This window comes from Geotrypetes seraphini, chromosome 2 (genome assembly GCF_902459505.1).
Source record: "Geotrypetes seraphini chromosome 2, aGeoSer1.1, whole genome shotgun sequence".
In the NCBI taxonomy this organism is placed as follows: domain Eukaryota; kingdom Metazoa; phylum Chordata; class Amphibia; order Gymnophiona; family Dermophiidae; genus Geotrypetes; species Geotrypetes seraphini.
Window position 1 is genome coordinate 54872333 of NC_047085.1, and position 20036 is coordinate 54892368.

The following is a 20036-nucleotide window of genomic DNA, read 5'->3' on the forward strand; positions in this document are numbered from 1 at the left end:
CTCATACGTCTTCTGGTGCAAGCCTCCTATCATTTTCGTCGCCTTCCTCTGGACCGCCTCAAGTCTTCTTACGTCTTTCGCCAGATACGGTCTCCAAAACTGAACACAATACTCCAAGTGGGGCCTTACCAATGACCTGTACAGGGGCATCAACACCTTCTTCCTTCTACTGATTATGCCTCTCTTTATACAGCCCAGCATCCTTCTGAAAGCAGCCACTGCCTTGTCACACTGTTTTTTTGCCTTTAGATCTTCGGACACTATAACCCCAAGGTCCCTCTCCCCGTCCGTGCATATCAGCTTCTCTCCTCTCAGCATATACGGTTCCTTCCTATTATTAATCCCCAAATGCAGTACTCTGCATTTCTTTGCATTGAATTTTAGTTGCCAGGCATTAGACCATTCCTCTAACTTTTGCAGATCCTTTTTCATATTTTCCACTCCCTCTTCGGTGTCTACTCTGTTACAAATCTTGGTATCATCTGCAAAAAGACACACTTTTCCTTCTAACCCTTCAGCAATGTCACTCACAAACACATTGAACAGAATTGGCCCCAGCACCGAACCCTGAGGGACTCCACTAGTCACCTTTCCTTCCTTCGAGCGACTTCCATTAACCACCACCCTCTGGCGTCTGTCTGACAGCCAGTTTCTGACCCAGTTCACCACTTTGGGTCCTAACTTCAGCCCTTCAAGTTTGTTCAACAGCCTCCTATGAGGAACTGTATCAAAGGCTTTGCTGAAATCCAAGTAAATTACATCTAGCATATGTCCTCGATCCAGCTCTCTGGTCACCCAATCAAAAAATTCAATCAGGTTCGTTTGGCACGATTTACCTTTTGTAAAGCCATGTTGCCTCGGATCCTGTAACCCATTAGATTCAAGGAAGTACACTATCCTTTCTTTCAGCAACACTTCCATTATTTTTCCAACAACTGAAGTGAGGCTCACTGGCCTGTAGTTTCCTGCTTCATCCCTGTGACCACTTTTATGAATAGGGACCACATCCGCTCTCCTCCAATCCCCAGGAATCACTCCCGTCTCCAGAGATTTATTGAACAAGTCTTTAATAGGACTCGCCATAACCTCTCTGAGCTCCCTTACTATCCTGGGATGGATCCCATCTGGTCCCATCGCTTTCTCCACCTTCAGTTTTTTAAGTTGCTCATAAACACCCTCCTCCGTGAACGGCGCAGAATCTACTCCATTTTCTCGTGTAAAGTAATCTTTCCAATCAACTAAAAAAAAAAACACCACAGTAAGCTAAAAACAAGAGTACACTCTCAGCTGCCTCATACACCCTCAGTTCCAAAGGCTTTCTCAATAAACTGTGGAATTTAATACCTTTAAAAAAAAAAAAAATACACTGTATTTTGCCTCATTTTAGCTTGTACCAGATATGCATTCTAAAACTGTGGTCCAGCTGTTGATACACACCTTTTCTAATCTTTTCCAGATGCACAATATTGAAATCAGATATTTTGAACATTCCAGTATCCCTTTCAAGCCTGCTTTGAAATTCATGGAGGTGTGTAGACTAGCCCTCTGATTTTCAAGGGAGAGCTTTGCCTCTTGCTGGAGGACCAACCTGTGATGCTCCAGGGCTTTTTACTTGCTAAAGCTCAGCGGTGTTTTTTTGAAGGTGCATCTTGATAGAGAGTGCTAGCATGAGGGCAGCAGAGTTCTGTGGATTGCAGCATTCCTTAGACATGAGATGTCCCATATTTGGGTATGTGATCATATTTCTGATTCCCATGCAGCATGTACCTGGGTACTGGACACATTGGCACTAATACCTGAGTACATAGGGACAAATACCCAATCACAATGCCATCTAAACCCACACTGTAAGGCTGCAAGAATCCTCAGCCAGTTCCATATTTACCCCGGATTGGGCTTGTCAGCCACACATTATAAATATAAGTTCAGTGATATGTCTAGCATGGTGCAAATGATATTCAATGATGACCAACCAACATATCTCAATTTAGTATGTTATCTTCAATACTACCCAGGTTATAAGGTGACAAGTCCAATATTATATAATGTGATTATAGGTCATTTATAAATCTGTATATCCAGATAGATGTAATGTAATGTAATTTATTTCTTATATACCGCTAATTCTGTTAGGTTCTAAGCGGTTTACAGAAAATATACATTAGGGTGCATTAAAATTATAAGTAAGATAGGTACTTAGAAATTCCCTTACTGTCCCGAAGGCTCACAATCTAACTAAAGTACCTGGAAAAATGACAATTAGTAGAGTAATAAAGAAATAAAAAATAGAGATAGAAGAGAAAAATAAGAAAAAACATTCTAATAAGACTACACTGATCTAAAGGACTTTGAAAGGTTGAAAGAGGGGAGATAGGAATAGATGCAGAAGGGAGAACCGTTGAAACAATGGAATTCTGGGGAAATTTAAATGAAATTTAAGTAATAAAATAAAAACAGAACACGTAGCAAAACAATGAATGAGATTAAAAAATATAAATCATAAACTAAAAAGAAAGTGAAAATAAAAACAAAATAGTTAAGACTGAAGTCCAGCTTGAAATGACTTCACTGCTTTGGCTGCCAAACTTCTCCAGGTGTCATCCGATCCTAGTCAGCAAACCGGAAGCCCCAAATCCAGTGTCTCCGGTCCTCAAACTCGTCTGAGACATTCACACACTCCTCCTGCATGCCAAATTTGCTGAATCTGTCTCCTTTCTGAACAGGCACTGCCCGCGCCTCTCTGACCGTGCGCGGCGCCTCGATGACCGTGCTGTCCGGGCCAACCATGGCGTCCCCTTCGCAGTGGCGGTGGTGGTAGATAGCTGAGTATATTGAGAAAAATAACTGGATAATTCCAGGTACTAGACAAACATATATAGATACTCATATCTGGTTATTTTATGTGGTTTTCCCAGCGCTCACCATGTTTCTGAATATTGACCAGATAGTTTATAGCAGAGTGATATAATGGTTATCTAATTACCATAATATGCCTTTGGCATTCCTTGTTAATGTCATTACATTTTTCTTTTCTAATTACTGTTTTTATTATTTAAAGATTTCAGTTAAGTGTTAATGCTATGCGAGGCATAAAAATGTTCCAGGCCATAGCCTAGACAGAGATGTGATGTGTTGCAGTTCTTATATACACCACAAGATAGAGCCATTGCAATGTGGTGTTTCAGCAACAGTGTTAACCTATACAGTAGCATTTTTTTTTTAATCAGTATCTTCTAAGGAACAGGTAATATTTAAGTAATTTTAAATTAAAGCATTTACTAGTTTCTGAGCTTCTCAAGGGATCATTACTAATTCTGTATATCACCATTTCATTTAAATCAAGAAAGAAAATAGAGCTATTTGGATTTCATGGCTTATTAAATCATTGAAAGGACATTGCAAATCAACTTTGCACAATGTGAATATTTTCCTTGCATATTGCATTGGGGCTTATTCCTTTCAAGTTAAATGAAAATAATAATATTTACATGTAAGAAAAAAGCAGAAAAACTCTATTAAATTTGTCACCTATTGTATACCTATGACAATTATCCTAAAGAGCATCAGCTTGAAGTATGAAAAACAAATGATATGTTTCTTCTATATGTTCCAAAATGTCAGGATGCAGTTTCCCTGTCCCTCTTTATCTTCCTAGCTCCTTTCCTATAACCCTTCATTGTAGCTCCTTTTCAATCTAACCCTGTAAACCGTGCCGAGCTCTACGCTTGTGGAGATGGCGCGGTATACAAACCTAAGGTTTAGTTTAGTTTAGTTTAGAATACGATGTGAAATTCAGGAACAGTAGAAGCTGAATTTCTGAGTGTCTCTGAGGGAGGGAATTTTTCTCTCCAAGGGCTCATTTTACTAAGCTGTGATAGCATTTTTAGCGCGCTCTTAGCGCAAGCAGAATTGCCATATACACTAGACGCTAATGCCAGCATTGAGCTGGCATTAGTTCTACTCGTGTAGCGCAGGTTTAGCGCACGCGGCAATTCTGTGCATGCTAAAAATACTATCGTGGCTTAGTAAAAGGAGCCCCAAGTCTTACTGAGTACCTTCATGTGGTGACCATGCTGTAGAAAATATTGTAGATGAAAATAATGCTACTGTGCTATGAAGAATCTGGTGATCTTCTATATACACCCACTGCCACAACAGATAAGCCAGAAAAATTAAGAGAATGAATAACAATTAAGTGGACTCCTGAAAATATAGAGGAGATAATGTGCTGCTACCTTTATGCTACACACCAAGGCCTAAATTCTGTTTATGGCACTGAAAAATTGGCCACACAATCAAAAATCAGGTTTCTATAACACAGCTGGAGTGTTATGTAAATGAGAGGAAAAGGTCTTAGAACTCCTGCGCTTTCAGTGAATGATCATTTAAATTGCTTATGCAGGTCAAGTTATCACTCATCAACCAAAAAACTCTCTTTTGACTTTATAGATCCTCTTTTTTTTTTTTTGTATTTTATAGATCTTTTATATGAATAACATTCAAAAATATCAATAAATATAAATATGAAAATGCACTTATCTTATTGTTTCATTATAAAGTGCAATAGTGCAATGATGCAGTTCAGTTTATCCTGACGGGTCCCATTCCGCCATTGATAATGGCTTCCTCGGGGGTCCTTATTGAAAGTGCATTCAGCTACAACCTGACCTGCATAAGCTATTTAAATGATCGTTCATTGAAAGCACAGGAGTTCTGAGACCTTTTCCTCTCATTTACATAACATTCCAGTTGTGTTATAGAAACCTGATTTTTGATTGTGTGTTCACCATAAGAGGTTTCTTCCATTTGGGTTATAGGTAGTGTTCCACTACTGAAAAATTGGCACCTATAAAAGTTAGTGCTAAGAAGCCAAAAAAGCAAACAAGTTGCTAGGAATTATTAGAAAAGGGATGGTACACAAGGCAAAGGATGTCCTAAAGCTTCTGTATCGCTTCATGGTGCGATCTCACCTTGAGTATTGCATTCAGTTCTGCTCACCTTGTCTAAATATATAATGGAACTTGAAAAGGTTCAAAGAAGAGTGACCAAGATGGTAAAGGGGATGGAACTCCTCTCGTATGAGGAAAGACTAAAACAGTTATGGCTCTTCAGCTTGGAAAAGAGACGGCTGAGGGAGATGTGATTGAAGTCTACAAAATCCTGAGTGGTGTACAACAGGTACAAATGGATTGATTTTTTTATTCCATCAAAAGTTACAAAGACTAAGGACACTCTATGAAGTTACAGGGAGATTCTTTTAAAAATTAATAGGAGGAATTTTTTTTTCACTCAGATAAAACTTAAGAATTGGAATGCATTGCCAGAGGATGTGGTAAGAGTGGTTAACATACACTTCCACCTCCCCATTCGCGGTTTCGGCAATCGCGATTTCACATATTTGCGATTTTGGGGGGAGGGAGAAAAAAAGAAACCCCCCCCCCATAGTTTAGCCTTCCCCTCGGCATCCCGGGTTAACCTGGTGGTCTAGCAGGCTTTTGGGGCAGGAGCGATCTTCCTACGCTCCTGCCCCGCCAATTGGAAATGGCTGCCATGAGCTCCCACCGTAGTCTCAAGAGATGTGGATCTGCTGCTGAAATTACGTTTTTTCTTAAAGTGTATCTCACCTACAGACTCAATTGATAGTCTCATTGCTGACGGCAATCTCAAAGGGCGTGATGGCAAGTACTTCTTCAAAACCTGTGGCAAATGCCAAGGTGCCATTCCATATATTATCTGATAGACAATTGTCAAAACTTTATACTCTACCCGAAAAGTAATTGGTAACCATTGCAACCTTTTAACACTGGTTTAAGTATGTACATACCGTGATACCCTTGTAATCATTCTTTCTGCTGTGTTTTGTACTACATGCAGGCCCTAATCTTAGATTTTGTGATGCCTAGAAATAAAGCTGCAAAAAGCAACAAATATAAATGCATGATCCCTATTAAAAAACGAAACAAAGTAAACAAGTATGTGAGTGATAACCTCTTATCACGATTGAGTTCCTCTGTTGAAAAAGAGAGAAAGAGGAAACCTAGGCAGTGGCATAGCCACGAGTGGATCCAGGTGTGGGGAGAGATCCAACCACTTTGGATTAAGTCCCAGCCAGCATCAGCGCACCCTAGCTGCCAAATGAAGACCTCCTTGAAGGTGCTTAGCATTCTCTCCAGCAGAGATCAGCAGTTGTTGGAAGTTCTCCTATGCTGCCTGATACTATCACTCAGAGCATGCAATGAAGACCTATCCCCCGATATTCAACGATACTCAATCAGCCAGACGAGGCTGCAGAATGATTAAATAGCATATCAATGCCTAACTGCTGATATTCAGCAGGATATAACCCGGATAGCACCTAGGCCCGGCTTCTCTAACCTGTGCCGATATTTTAAGCACCCAAATTTAGTTAAAAATACCATTCAAATGATATTTTTAACTAAGTTTCAAGGTGCCTACCAGCGCCTATAAAATTGGCACAGAATTATGCCTACATAGGCACCTAATGCCATTATGGGTATGGCTAACACTAGAAGAATTCCTTAGAAGAATTCCTTAGAAGAATTCCGTATTCAAGCCAAAATCATGAAGAGAAATTTTTACCAGCGGGGTTATCCCCATGATGTTGTAAAACGTGCATATGCTCGGGCTAAATATGCCCACCGAGAGTGGTTGCTGCAGGAAAAGAACGATCTTCCTGAGACTGATGATAATATTACTTTTATTCAAAAATACTCCACTCTTGCTCCAAAAATATCTCACATCATTAAGAAACACTGGCATGTTGCTAAACTTGCCGTTCCCCTCTTTGGCTGAGCACCCCATTTGCTCTTACAGAAGGCAAAAAAACATTGGGGAACATGTTTATCACAACATTATCAGAAATCCGATTCCTAAAATAGTGGGCTGCCATCTCCCATGCGGTCAATGTCAGTGGTGCCCCTTCACTATCTCTGGGGAGACATGGACTCACCCGACTACGGGGGATACTTACCGTTCTAGATCTATCACTAACTGTAACTCCAGCCGGGTGATTTACTGTATTCAGTGTCCATGTCCTAAATTGTATGTAGGTCGCACCCTTAGATCAATTAAGCTAAGACTGACTGAACATAAATCGCGTGTCCATACTCGCAATGAATCCTCTCCTTTGGTGCGTCATTGGAAATTATGTGGCCACACTTTAAATGACCTTAAATGGAGAGTGTTAGACATGATTACTGTAAGGTGGGAGGGAGGAAATGTTGAAAAAAACCTGAACTTAAAAGAATTAAGATGGATGTTCATGCTGAACTCCATGGCTCCGGAAGGATTAAATGAATCTTCGGATTGGTTAGCACAGGTTGACCTCAGCTATTAACTTGTAGGTATGACGTCAGGGGCGGCCCCTTTAATAGTGAGTGAAAAAAGACGCCGCGGCCATTTTACAGTTGCCGCTTGTCAATACATTTAGGATACTTTCAATTATGCAGGTTTGTGCTTCATTTAGTTCACAGTACACGTTTATTTAGATTGTATTGGGTGTATTTTCTTTTCTATCTCCTAATGGGTTGATTGTTTATGTTTTTTAGTGCCCCTAGCCTTGATAAAGCTCTGCGAAACGCGTTGGCAGAGGGGAGTATTGAATTGCATGGAACGCTGGAATATACGATATGTTCCTTCATTACCTATAATGGATTGAAGATACAGCCTTTTAAAGATAAGTTCTTTAAAACCTTAGATAGAAGCACTGATAATTATGATAAAGAAAAAAATCATTTAAAAAAAATTTTTTCTATAAAAAACATTTCATTATGATGATTGGGGATGTATGAAGAATTGACAGACCGTGGAAGCGCTCTTGCTTATACTGGTCATATCTGACACCCCAGGTCTCACTCACCATAAGTGTATTTTTGTTTAACACTAGAAGTAGCATTCTGTGGCCTAAACAGCCTATATAGGATGATTCACGGCAAAGAGTCATCAGAAACATAGGCCTGGAAAACCCTAGCCTACATTTCCGACACCTATCTTTCAGAGAGACATGATTCTCTATATGGTGCCATCGCATGATTGACCTGAGATCAGAAGCTGCTTTTTAGGCAGCTGCTAATATCGGTGCCCTATAAAGAATCTGAGCCCTAATGCATAATCATCTAGATCAGTGGTTCCCAACCCTGTCCTGGAGGACCAGCAGGCCAATCGGGTTTTCAGGCTAGCCCTAATGAATTTGCATGAGAGAGATTTGCATATAATGGAAGTGACAGGCTTGCAAATCTGCTCCATGCATATTCATTAGGGCTATCCTGAAAACCCAATTGGCCTGCTGGTCCTCCAGGACAGGGTTGGGAACCACTGATCTAGATCATGAGACGTATCCGGTTAGCTGCCAATATTCAGCGGCTAAATAGGACCACATAAATAGCAGTCCTATCTTTCACTGCTAAAAAGTTAACTGGCTCGTGCTGAATATTAGCATAACTATTTAATCTTTTAGCAGTTTCTATGCTTTGTACATCACTTAGAAATTGGATAGGCGATTTATCAAATTTTAATAAAAACTTGAAACATGTATGGCAGGAGTGTGGCGAAGAAGGAGAGGGGGGTGTCACTGCCCTGGGTGCCTCTCACCCTCGCTATGCCACTGTCTCTATAAGTAATGTTTTTAAATAAATCTGAGTTGCTCATCTAATTTTAAAGAACAGATTCTTTTTGTAATTTTCTTCTTTTATAGATGACTGCAAAAGCCAATCAGGTACATGCACTAGGAATATAAAATTACTTTTTACATGCATGGTGACAGATTTTCGCAGACCACAACCTACATTTTGAAACAGGTTTGTTTTTTTTCCCCCCTTGGACATACAATTTACCACATAAATTACTGTAAAATTACTTAAGAAAAATGTTTCATAGCTCACATCAAACCTATACCAAACCCGCTTTAAAAAACGCCAGCGTTTTAGCAGCTGCCTCACATTTCTCGCCTAAAAATTCTCAGAAGTCACACTACCCCCTCTTTTACTAAGGTGCGCTAACCGATTAGCGGGCGCAAACTGATTTAGCGCGCACTACACGCTAACGCATCCATTACATTCTATGGATGTGTTAGCGTTTAGCGTGACCTTAGTAAAAGGCCCTTTGGGCCTCTTTTAAGAAGCCGATTAGCACGGGTCACTGCAGTAACTGCCCTGAAGCCCAAAGGGATTTAAAGATCTTCGGGGCTCTTCCCACACAGCATTCGCTGACACGGCTTCATAAAGGAGCTCCTTTGACATCCACATATAAAATTAAATTAAAATCCCTCTCACATCCTTAACTAAAAGTCTCCTGAACTGAGGTTTTAACCACATTTCACCAACTGCACTTACCCCCTCTTTTACTAAGGTGCGCTAATCTATTTAGCACGTACTAAATGCTAACGCGTCCATAGAATATAATGGATGCGCTAGTGTTTAGCGCACGCTAAATCGGTTAGCGCACCTTAGTAAAAGAGGGAGGTTAAACTTACAACTTTAACAAATTAGAACTAATGTGACTCAAATCTACCTTAACCCATCTCTTAAAGACCCTCTGAGACCACGAAAACCAAAATCAGCATATAAAATTAAACAAAAAGATACTTAGGCTTGCCCCACCTTCCATTCTCCTTCGGGTCGACCTTCTACAATGTTGCTGGCTACCTATGACTAACGTGAACATTTATTTTTTCATCAAAAATGGGACATCTATTAATATTCAATCCCGCCCCCAATGCCATCCTAGCCCCACCCCCAAATCCCACCTTAGCCCTGCTCCAATCCGGCATTAGCACCACTGCAATTTCTTCCATTCATTTTTCATGTACACACAATATCTTATTATTTCATAACCATAAAATTTTAAAAAACACAAAGCACCCTATACGCAGAGAAAATGTTAATTATCATTTATATTTGGGGGTTTTGCAAAGATGTCATCTCAGTAACTATAGAAAAATAGACAAACATAGTGCAAAATATAGACTGCAGATATAAATTCTCAAAACTGACACATTTTGATCACTAAGTTGAAAATAAAATCATTTTTCCTCCTTTGCTGTCTGGTGATTTCATAAGTCTCTGGTTGCATTTCTTTCTGATTGTGCATCCTTTCTTTCTGCACTCAGGCCCAACAATTGTCCCTTTCTATTCCCTTCCTCCTTCCTTCCTATGTCCTTAGTGCCCCTTCCTATGTCCTTAGTTCCCCCAGATCCAGTGTCAGTTCTTTGTACCTTTGTTACAGGTTTCCCTCTCTCTCCCTCCTCTGTTATGATCTTGCCTCTCTCTGCTCTTCCTCAGGGGCTCTCCCCCTCTGTCTGCACCTCCCAAAGTCCTGCTTTTGCCTCCTGTCTTTCCCCTTTGGTCCAGGCTTTTATCTCTCTAGTCTTTCTTCTACTTACAACCCCCCCCTTCTCTGCCTCTTTCTTTCCTTTCTTCATCCCTCCTTCCTATGTCCCCCTCACTGCCTTCCAGCCTTTGTCCCACCCCCTCCCAAAAAGCCTGCCGGCCTACCTCCTCCAAAGCCAGCCTGCCTGCCTGCCTCTCCCAAAGCCAGCCTGCCTGCCTACCTCCCCCAGAGCCAGCCTGCCTGCCTGCCTCCCCCAAAGCCAGTCTGCCTGCCTACCTCCCCCAGAGCCAGCCTGCCTGCCTGCCTCCCCCAAAGCTAGTCTGCCTGCCTACCTCCCCCAGAGCCAGTCTGCCTGCCTACCTCCTCCAGAGCCAGCCAGCCTGCCAGCCTGCCTCCCTCAAAGCCTGCCTGCCTACCTCACCCAAAGCCAGCCAACCAGGCTGCCTGCCTGCCTACCTACCTTTCTTCCGCGTAAAAGCCAGCCAGCTTGCCTGCTTGCCTGCCTATCTCCTTCCCCCTCCCTACCGCGGAAAAAAAAGCCTATCTCCAGGTTAGATTTAAAATTCCCCCCGGTCCACCACCACTGCTCCTCTGCTTACCTCCCTGCCGCTAATTGCGCCCAGAAGCCTTCTTCCCGACGTCAATTCTGAGGTCGGAGAGGACGTTCCGGGCCAGCTAATCGCTGCCTGGCTGGCCCGGAACTTCCTCTCCATCAGAACTGACGTCGGGAAGAAGGCTTCTGGGCGCGATTAGTGGCAGGGAGGTAAGCAGAGGAACAGCGGCGGTGGACCTGAAGGGAGGCTTTTTATTTTGGTGCGGCAGGGAGGGACAGGAAGCGATCGCCTGTCCCGTTGTCCCCACACACAGCTTCGGGACACTGTCCCTGAAAATGGGACATTTTGGCATCCCGAAGCTGTGTGTGGGGACAACGGGACAGGGGATCCGAAAATGGGACTGACCCGTTCAAAACAGGACGTATGGTCACCTTACCTATGACTGACAGCAGCAGCTTACTGGGCACACAAATAAATTTAGGCCCCAGCATGGATAAGGGCCTTTTGGAGTGAAGCCTTAACCACGCATGTGTTAACTTCCACATATGCACCGGAGCTAGGAGATAATTGTATAAAGTGATTCCTGCATGTACTGTATATGGCCAAATCAGCATGTGAATGACCTCTTAAAATTACAAAGGAAATAACAACGCCATGATGATATGTACTGTGTTGATGGATTTACACAGGGATGGAATAGTGGTTAAAGCTACAGCCTCAGCACTCTGGGGCTGTGGGTTCAAACCCACGTTGCTCCTTGTAACCCTGGGCAAGTTACTTAATCCCCCCATTGCCCCAGGTACATTAGATAGATTGTGAGCCCGCCGGGAAAAATATTTGAGCACCTGAATAAACTCATGTAAACCGTTCTGAGCTCTCCTGGGAAAACGATATAGAAAACTGAATAAATAAATAAAATATTCCACACAGATTATGAAATAGATCTGTGCATATAGGACTACTTTTGCAAAGATATGGTAAAGGTTTCTGCCACAGGCCAGTGAGGTAAATGATCCGATGCTCATAGGAATTCTATAAGCGTTTGAACATTTACCTCAGTGACCCGTGGTAGAAGCCTCTACCGCAGCTTTGTAAAAGCCGGCGATAGATTCTTTATGTATGTGCTTTCATTTACACCTGTTATAAAGTATGTTTTGCAAGTCTCAGAACAGGTGCAAAAGACAATGGGAAAAGTGTTGCACATATACATACATTCCTATAGTGAAATGTGAAATATGAAATACGCATTTATTTAGTCCACGCTAACCATGCCCTAACTACATTCCCATAAAATCTCTATGTCACAGGAATCGACCTGTATACATAGTGGCATTCTGAAATCACAATCTGCACATGTGAATGCAACTATTTACACATATGGAAGCTTCTAAAATGAACTCCAAAATGGCATATAATGTATATATACTGTATATAAATCTATATATATACTGTATTTTTCATTCTATAAGATGCACCGCCCATAAGATGCATCCCCCTATAGAGGAGAAAAACCAAGGAAAAAAAATTCTGCCCACCGCCCTGCCCTGTACCTCACCTGGTGGTCTAGTGGTAGGCATCCCCCTCCCCCCCATGCAGATCTAATGGTAGGCAGCCCACTTTTTTTTTTTTTTTTTTTACTTCTGTTGGTCCAGCGCTTTATCGGCAGGAGCTTTTGGAGCTCTTGCTCTTCCCTTGCTGGACGGCTGTCCTCTCTTCCGGTAGAACGGCGCACAAGGCAGGCGCAAGCTTTTCGTGTTCCTGTCTGGTCCTGCACCACTCCCTGAATGGCTGCCATCAGTTCTCACGGGGGGGGGGGAGTATTCTCATCCATAAGACACACCCTTATTATCAACCCACTTTTTTTTTGGGGGGGTGGAATATATAATTTTTTTTACACAGTATCATACTAGTGTAGTAAATGATAGTAGATAAATTAAACACTAGCAGAACCCATCCAATCTGCCCAGAAAGGTAACCAGGGTTGTATTTGTGACTCCTTTCAGGTTATCCCCTTTTTGTCTTTAGTGTTGCAACTGATGCTTAGTCCAATCTTCTCTTCCCATGCCTCTTTTTTTTTTTTTTTTAATATGTGAAACTTATTTCAGTTTTACTGTGAGAAGAAAATGCTCTATACTTAAAGCCATCTCCATGCCATATAGAGAACCTCTGTTTTATCCCAAAGCTTTTGAGTAATATAGTAGATGATGGCAGATAAAACCCAATTGGTCTGTACAGTCTGCTGAACTTCTGTCTCCTGTTGTTGTTGTACAACATGGAAAGAAATGAAGTAAAATGATGTAGATGGCAATCAACTTTCCATTGAGAGCTACAAAAGGAAATCACAATGGATTTCCTTTATTGCCCTAACCGTAAAAATGTGTTTTTTTGTTTTCCAATGAATCATACAAGTTTGTACGTGGGTGTTAAACCTCTTCATATGAAAGCCTCCCTGCAGTTAACATCTTTTCTCTCTCTAGAAATAATCCCACCTGCAATATGGTACGTGGCATTGAGAATTACTAGTGAGCTCATCAATGTGAAAAAAATAAACGCAGGCATTTACCATAGCAACCATTATAATGATATTAAATATAACAATTAGTTTTTAGGCATGCATAAGCTAATTTATATTACTTAGTAAGGCATGTTTTCAATAAGTGACAACATTTTACATTTTTGATCTTTTGTTATTCAAACTTTGAAATATTTTGGTAAAATATGTAAAAAGCACTGGGATGGACGTAGGTCAATGTTATTATCTGCCGTAACCCACTGATATTAGTAGTCATGCCAGAGGATTGGATCAGTTGCCAGTGCAGTCTAGCTCTTGACCAGATCATATTTTGCTTCTTATTAATTACACTGGTCCTTTTCAATCTGTGTCTGATCCTGCCATTAATGTCAGAAAGGTTTCTAAAGGCCCAATATTCAAAATGATTCCAATGACTAGGAGAGGCTTTCCATTGTGAAGTTACATATACAGGTATAAAACTCTGGGCAAATAGTATGCAATGAAGAAGTTAAGGGCCTAGGGATACCATATGGCTCCATAAAAAGGAGGATGGATTGAGATATCCAGGCTTTAAGAATAGCCTTACTGGGTCAGACCAATGGTTCATTAAGCCCAGTAGCCTGTTCTCACAGTGGCCAATCCAGGTCCCTAGTTCCTGGCCAAAACCCAAGGCGTAGCAACATTCCATGCTACTTATCCAGGGCAAGCAGTGGCTTCCCCCATGTCTTTCTTAATAACAGACTATGGACTTTTCCTCCAGGAAAATTCATTAAATCCATCTACGTAGCTGCTTTACCACAACCTCTGCAATGCGTTCCAGAGCTTAACTATTCTCTGAGTGAAAAAATATTTCTTCCCATTGGTTTTAAAAGTATTTCCCTATAACTTCAAGTATCCCCTAGTCTTTGTAATTTTTGACAGAGTTAAAAAAATTGATCTACTTGTACCCATTCGACTCCACTCAGGATTTTGTAGACTCAATCATATCACCCTCAGCCGTCTTTTTTCCAAGCTGAAGAACCCTAACCTCTTTAGTCTTCCTCATACGAGAGGAGTACCATCCCCTTTATCTTTTTGCACTCTTCTTTAAACCCTTTCCAGTGTCACTATATCTTTCTTGAGATAAGGAGACCAGAACTGAATGCAGTACTCCAAATGAGGTCACACCATGGGAGCGATACAGGGGCATTAGAACATTCTTAGTCTTGTTAACCATCCATTTTTTAATAATTCCTAGCATCCTGTTTTCTTTTTTGACCACTACCACACATTGGGTGGAAGTTTCATCATATTGTTTACGATGACACCCAGAACTTTTTCTTGGTGCTAACCCCCAAGGTGGAGGGTCTTAGGCCCTTCCCTGTGTATCACATGATGCACTGGGGCAGGGCCTAAGGCCCGCATTGCTGATGGTGGCCAGCAGAGGACCAGGAGGGACTGAGCAGCCCTCCTGCTCCTGACTTAAAGGTACGAGGGGAGGAGATGACGGGGGGAAGGGGCAAAAGGCAGGGGATCCCGACCCGACCCAACTCAACAGCAGTGAGGCCTGATGGCATAGGGAAATGAGCATCCCTCCTGCCATATCAAGTTCAACTTGGGGAGACAAGTGGCAGGAGGGAGTGGACATCCCTCCTGCCATATTCGCACGGGGGGGGGGAGCATGTGGTATTGTGGCAATTTTCAGGGGAGGGGGGTCACAAAATAGTTGTCGGGTCATTGGGAGGGCAGTCAGCAATGGTGGGGGATTTTTTTTTTATGGGATAGATATTTTGCGTGTGTAATACACCCAAATATCTGTGCCATTAAAAAAAACAAAAACCAGCAGACCTGTTGGTAACACTGTTACTGACAAGTCTACAGCAGTTGGGTTTTTAGGTTTGTAAAACCTGATGGAAAATAGTCAATCAATGTATGTGAATTAATCGCTTGGCTATTTTGCATGTGGTTTTACTAATTTGCATGGCTGGATTGGAAAATGAGCAATCGAGGGGGAAAACACGCGGTGGGTTGTTTTGTGAATTGGGTCGGTTAGTAGTGATCGTCGCTAAACCTGGCCCAGAACTTCCTCTCCGAAGTCAGAATTAATGTCGAGAAGAAGGTTTGTGGGCCAGTGCCTGGACTTTACTTTGCTTTAGTAGTGGTGGTCAGCAGTCGGCAGCAGCAGCGGACTGGGGCGGGGGGGAGGGTGTTTGAAGCGGCGGTAGGCAGCAGCAGCGGGGGCCAGTCCGGGTGGGGGCAGGTTTCGGCGCTGGAGGGAGGCAGGCTGGCTGGCTTTAGCGCGGCAGGGAGGGCGAAAGGAAAGCTGGCTAGCTTTGGGGATGGGGTGGAACAAAGGCTGGAAGGCAGTGAGGGGGACATAGGAAAGAAAACTGGGGGCACTAAGGACATAGGAAGGGGCACTAAGGAAATGGGAAGGAGGCACTGGGGGCACTAAGAACATAAGGAGAAGGCACTGGGAGCACTAAGGACATAAGATGGAGGGAATAGAAAGGGACATGTGTTGGGCCTGAGTGCAGAAATAAAGAAAGAAATGAAAGAAAGGATGCACAGTCAGAAGGAAACGCAACCAGAGACTCATGAAATCACCAGATAGCAAAGGTAGGAAAAATGATTGTATTTTCAATTTAGTGATCAAAATGTGTCTGTTTTTCTAGTTACTGAGGTGACATTGCATATTTTAAAGTCATCTGCCTTGACATCTTTGAAAACCCCCCAAATATAAATGATAATTAACATTTTCTCTGCCTATAGTGTGCTTTGTGGATTTTTTTAATTTTATGGTTACCATTATGAATTAATAAGATATTATGTCTACATGAAATGAATAGAAGAAATTGGGGGTGGGGCCATGGCGTGATTGGGGTGGGGCTACCGCGGGATTGGGGGGTAGGATTGACAATTAATAGATGTCCCGTTTTGATGGAAAAAATAAATGGTCACATTAGTTATACATGCAGTACGACTAAGTCTAGGACGGCCTACTTCCCGCCCAAATCTCGCCCTCACCACTCGTCCTAAAATGCCCCTTTGAGCTCTGGTCGTTCAGCAGCACTGTGAAGGCCTAAGCCATTTTTAAATACGTCTAAAACCCTGTTCGATTATCGGCACTTGGACGTTTTTTTGTTACTGATCGTCCAAGTGCTGATTTAGGCCGGTCTTTAGACTTTTTTCTGTTTCGATTATGAGCCCCATTATCTTTAAGTGTTGACTAATGCAGCTGCCACACCATTTCTCTACTTATTTTTGTATTTAGTTTTGTTTGAAGTCTGATCTTTTTGCAGACATTCTATGTATTTAATTATCCTCTAAGATGTATAAAATGTAATTTTGTTTTGTGTAATGTCACTTTGTTGTCTAATTTCTTGCTTAGAAATCAATAGAAGAATCCTCCTAACACTCTTTTTTCCTCCTTGGTTTATGGAAAATAACTGACTCGAAGGAATTTTCTTATAGCTGAGCAAAATAATTTCTCTAGAGGCACAGATTATTTATTCTTTCAGGCAATTAATATCACTAGTAAAACAAACTCTTTCTTCAATATATTAATGACATTTAGGGATCCTCTTACTAAGCTGCAGTAAATACTAATATGTTCTTATGGCAATGGGTCCTTTTACAAAGCTGCACTGCTGAGCCATACATGCTAAATGCCGAGTCGCCCGTTCTATTCCCTGGCATTTAGCATGTGCTTGGCAGCACAGCTTTGCAAAATCCTGCCTTAATGCCGTATCTTAGGACATGCTCAGGTATCCTGTGAAACTTTGAAATCAGTGATCACTATCCATTTGCTAAAAAAAACTAAATGTAATTGTTAGCGCTGGGGGCAGGTCTGTGGGTATAGATTGAGTAATCTGTGGGTATAGATTGAGTAATCAATTAGCACAGTTACATTGCCCTATGCTATCCAATTAGTGCATGGTTACACATGAGTCCTTACAGGTGATGGTAGGGGTTCACGCACTAGTAGCCACATGGTAATGGCATGGGCTAATGGATAATTGTGCATGTGGCTATGAATACTACAAATCATCCACTTTACACCTGCAGTAAAAATAACCTTAGCATAAGGGAATGAGCCGCTTAATGATGCACCGAGACCACTATTACTTTTTATTTATTTATTTATTCAGTTTTCAATACCATTCTCCCAGGGGAGCTCAGAATGTTTTACATGAATTTATTCAGGTACTCAAGCATTTTTTCCTGTCTGTCTAGGTGGGCTCACAAGCTATGTAATGTACATAGCAACAGGGAACCTGGCAACCTGCCCAGGGTCACAAGGAGCAGTGTAGGTTGGAATCTAACCATTGCCCCACATTTACAGACATGGAGGGACATTTGGACGTATGGTGCTAGATGTCCAAAGTCAGAAGAAAATGCTTATTTTCAAAAGGCAAACCACTATACATCTAGAAATATATATTTCGTGAAAATCCTCTATTTGGACGTCCAGGCCATTGGGATACCCAGACCATCAGGACATCTATCTTTATACCACATTTTCAAACTAAGTTTTGTCCAACTCCCAAACACCCACAACAAGACCATTTGGACATGAAAGGGGCTATTCCTGTAATGGACTGGCCACCCAGACATAGCAACAGAGCAGTGGGGCACATTAGAAAGCACTGCTGTGAACTAGAGAATGACACGGGGAAAAAAATTTTCCCTGTCACCGCCTCATCCCTGCGACTACTGTCCCCACGACTACTATCCCCGCAGTATCCATACAAGCCTCAGTACTGCAATATTTAGCTTATTCCTTCCTTATAAATCAAAGTTCTGGCTGCTGAACTAGAGAAAGAGATGTTCAGTTGGCAGGGCTTTGTTTATAAATTTTTATAAACACAACTAATATACTACTTTATCCTAAAGAAAAAAAAATAAAAGAAAATAAATAGAATTTTTTTTCTACCTTTGTTGTCTGGTTTCTGCTTTCCTCATCTTCTCATTCAATTCCTTTCATCCACTGTCTGTCTTCGCTCTGTGTGTTCCATTTGCTCTGTTACTGTGCCTTTCCCTTTACCCTCCCCCCCCAATTGGTCTGACACCATCTTCTTCCCTCCACTCCCCCCACAGTCTGGCATCTCTGTCTTCTTCCCTTCCAGCGTCTTCTCCACACTCTCTGTTCCCCATTTCCCTTCAGCGTCTTCTTCCTACTCTCTGTTCCCCATTTCCCTTCAGCGTCTTCTCCCCCCCTCTGTCTTCCCCATTTCCCTTCAGCATCTTCACCCTCCTTTCCCTTCAGCGTCTTCTCTCCACTATCTGTTCCCCATTTTGTTTCAGCGTCTGTTCCTTTCCTCCATCACCCTTCCCTCTCACCATATCACCGCCCTTCGGCACCCCTCGCGCGGCCCCCTTTCGCCTTCCTATCTACCCGAATCTATCTATCTATCTCCCTCCCTTCCCCTCCTCCCTTCCCCTTCGCGGCGCATTTTAAGATTGAGTAACTTTGTTCAAAGCTGTCGGAGCCTGTGAGCAGTAGAGTGCATCTGTGGGCGGAAGCTTCTCCTCTGATTCTGCTCTGTATGGGGGGCAGGGAGGGACCGGGGACGGGGCATCACTTGTGTGGCAGGAGGGAGTTGGCATCCATCCTGCCATAGGCAGCGACAGCAGCGGACATCAGCACGTAAGGGGAGGGGCGTCGCAGGGGGGCATCGGCATGGGGGGCCCATCAACTTGGAGGGGAGAGCAGATTTTTGCTGAATATATAAAAAAGGAAGAATTCCTTTTTTTATATATTCTGCAAAAGCACATTGCCAGCCTGTGGTTTTAAAGGGCAGGTTAAAACCACAGGCTTGTGCTGCGGGTTAGGGCAGGAGAGTCAGGGCAGAGAGCAGGAGATCGGGACTGAGAGCAGGAGATGGGGCAGAGAGCAGGAGATTGGGGTGAGAACAGGGTTTTTGCACAAGCAACTGGTCCTCACCAGTTGCTTGTTTTTTGGATTGGCCTGCCAGTCGGTGTGCCATAAAAATCTTTAGTGAATTGTGTCCTTCCTACTTTGCATGCCATTTCCCCTCATTTGCATTCACGGATCGGAATTGGATCGGAGGAGAGGTTAGTGAATCGAGTCGGAGGAAAATTAGGTCGCAAAGGGGTTGCAAACCGATCAGTACATGATTGGTTTGCTTAGTGAATCTAGACCTTAGTGTTAAAAAAAAAATGATGACTGCAGCTGGCTGAAGACTGACCAGATAAGCTTTACACTTATCAGTGATTAGCCAGCTTAGTGCTATTTAGCCAATCAGGAGCTATTCCCATCAACTAAATAAATGCTAAATATCAAAATAACTCTAGTCTTGCAAGCTGCCTTGATGGATTATCCAAATGGCAGTATATCAAATTTTCAAATAAACTGCATCTGTAAACTTTATTCAACAGAAATCTTGACGCATATCTCAAGATGGTTTACTCTAGCTCCTTCCGTCCCCCAGATTCTGCCTGTTTTACCTGTATGGAAAATTATGCACACAGTTGGCAAACCTCTTCTCTTTCCCATGGATAATTTGTGGAAATGTCTGTTTATCCAGGAGAATCCCCTTTAAAAATTGACCCTGTAGACTTTTGAATATTGTAGCCATTGTAAGTTCAAATGTAGCACTTAAGTTTTCTTCTTTTATTTA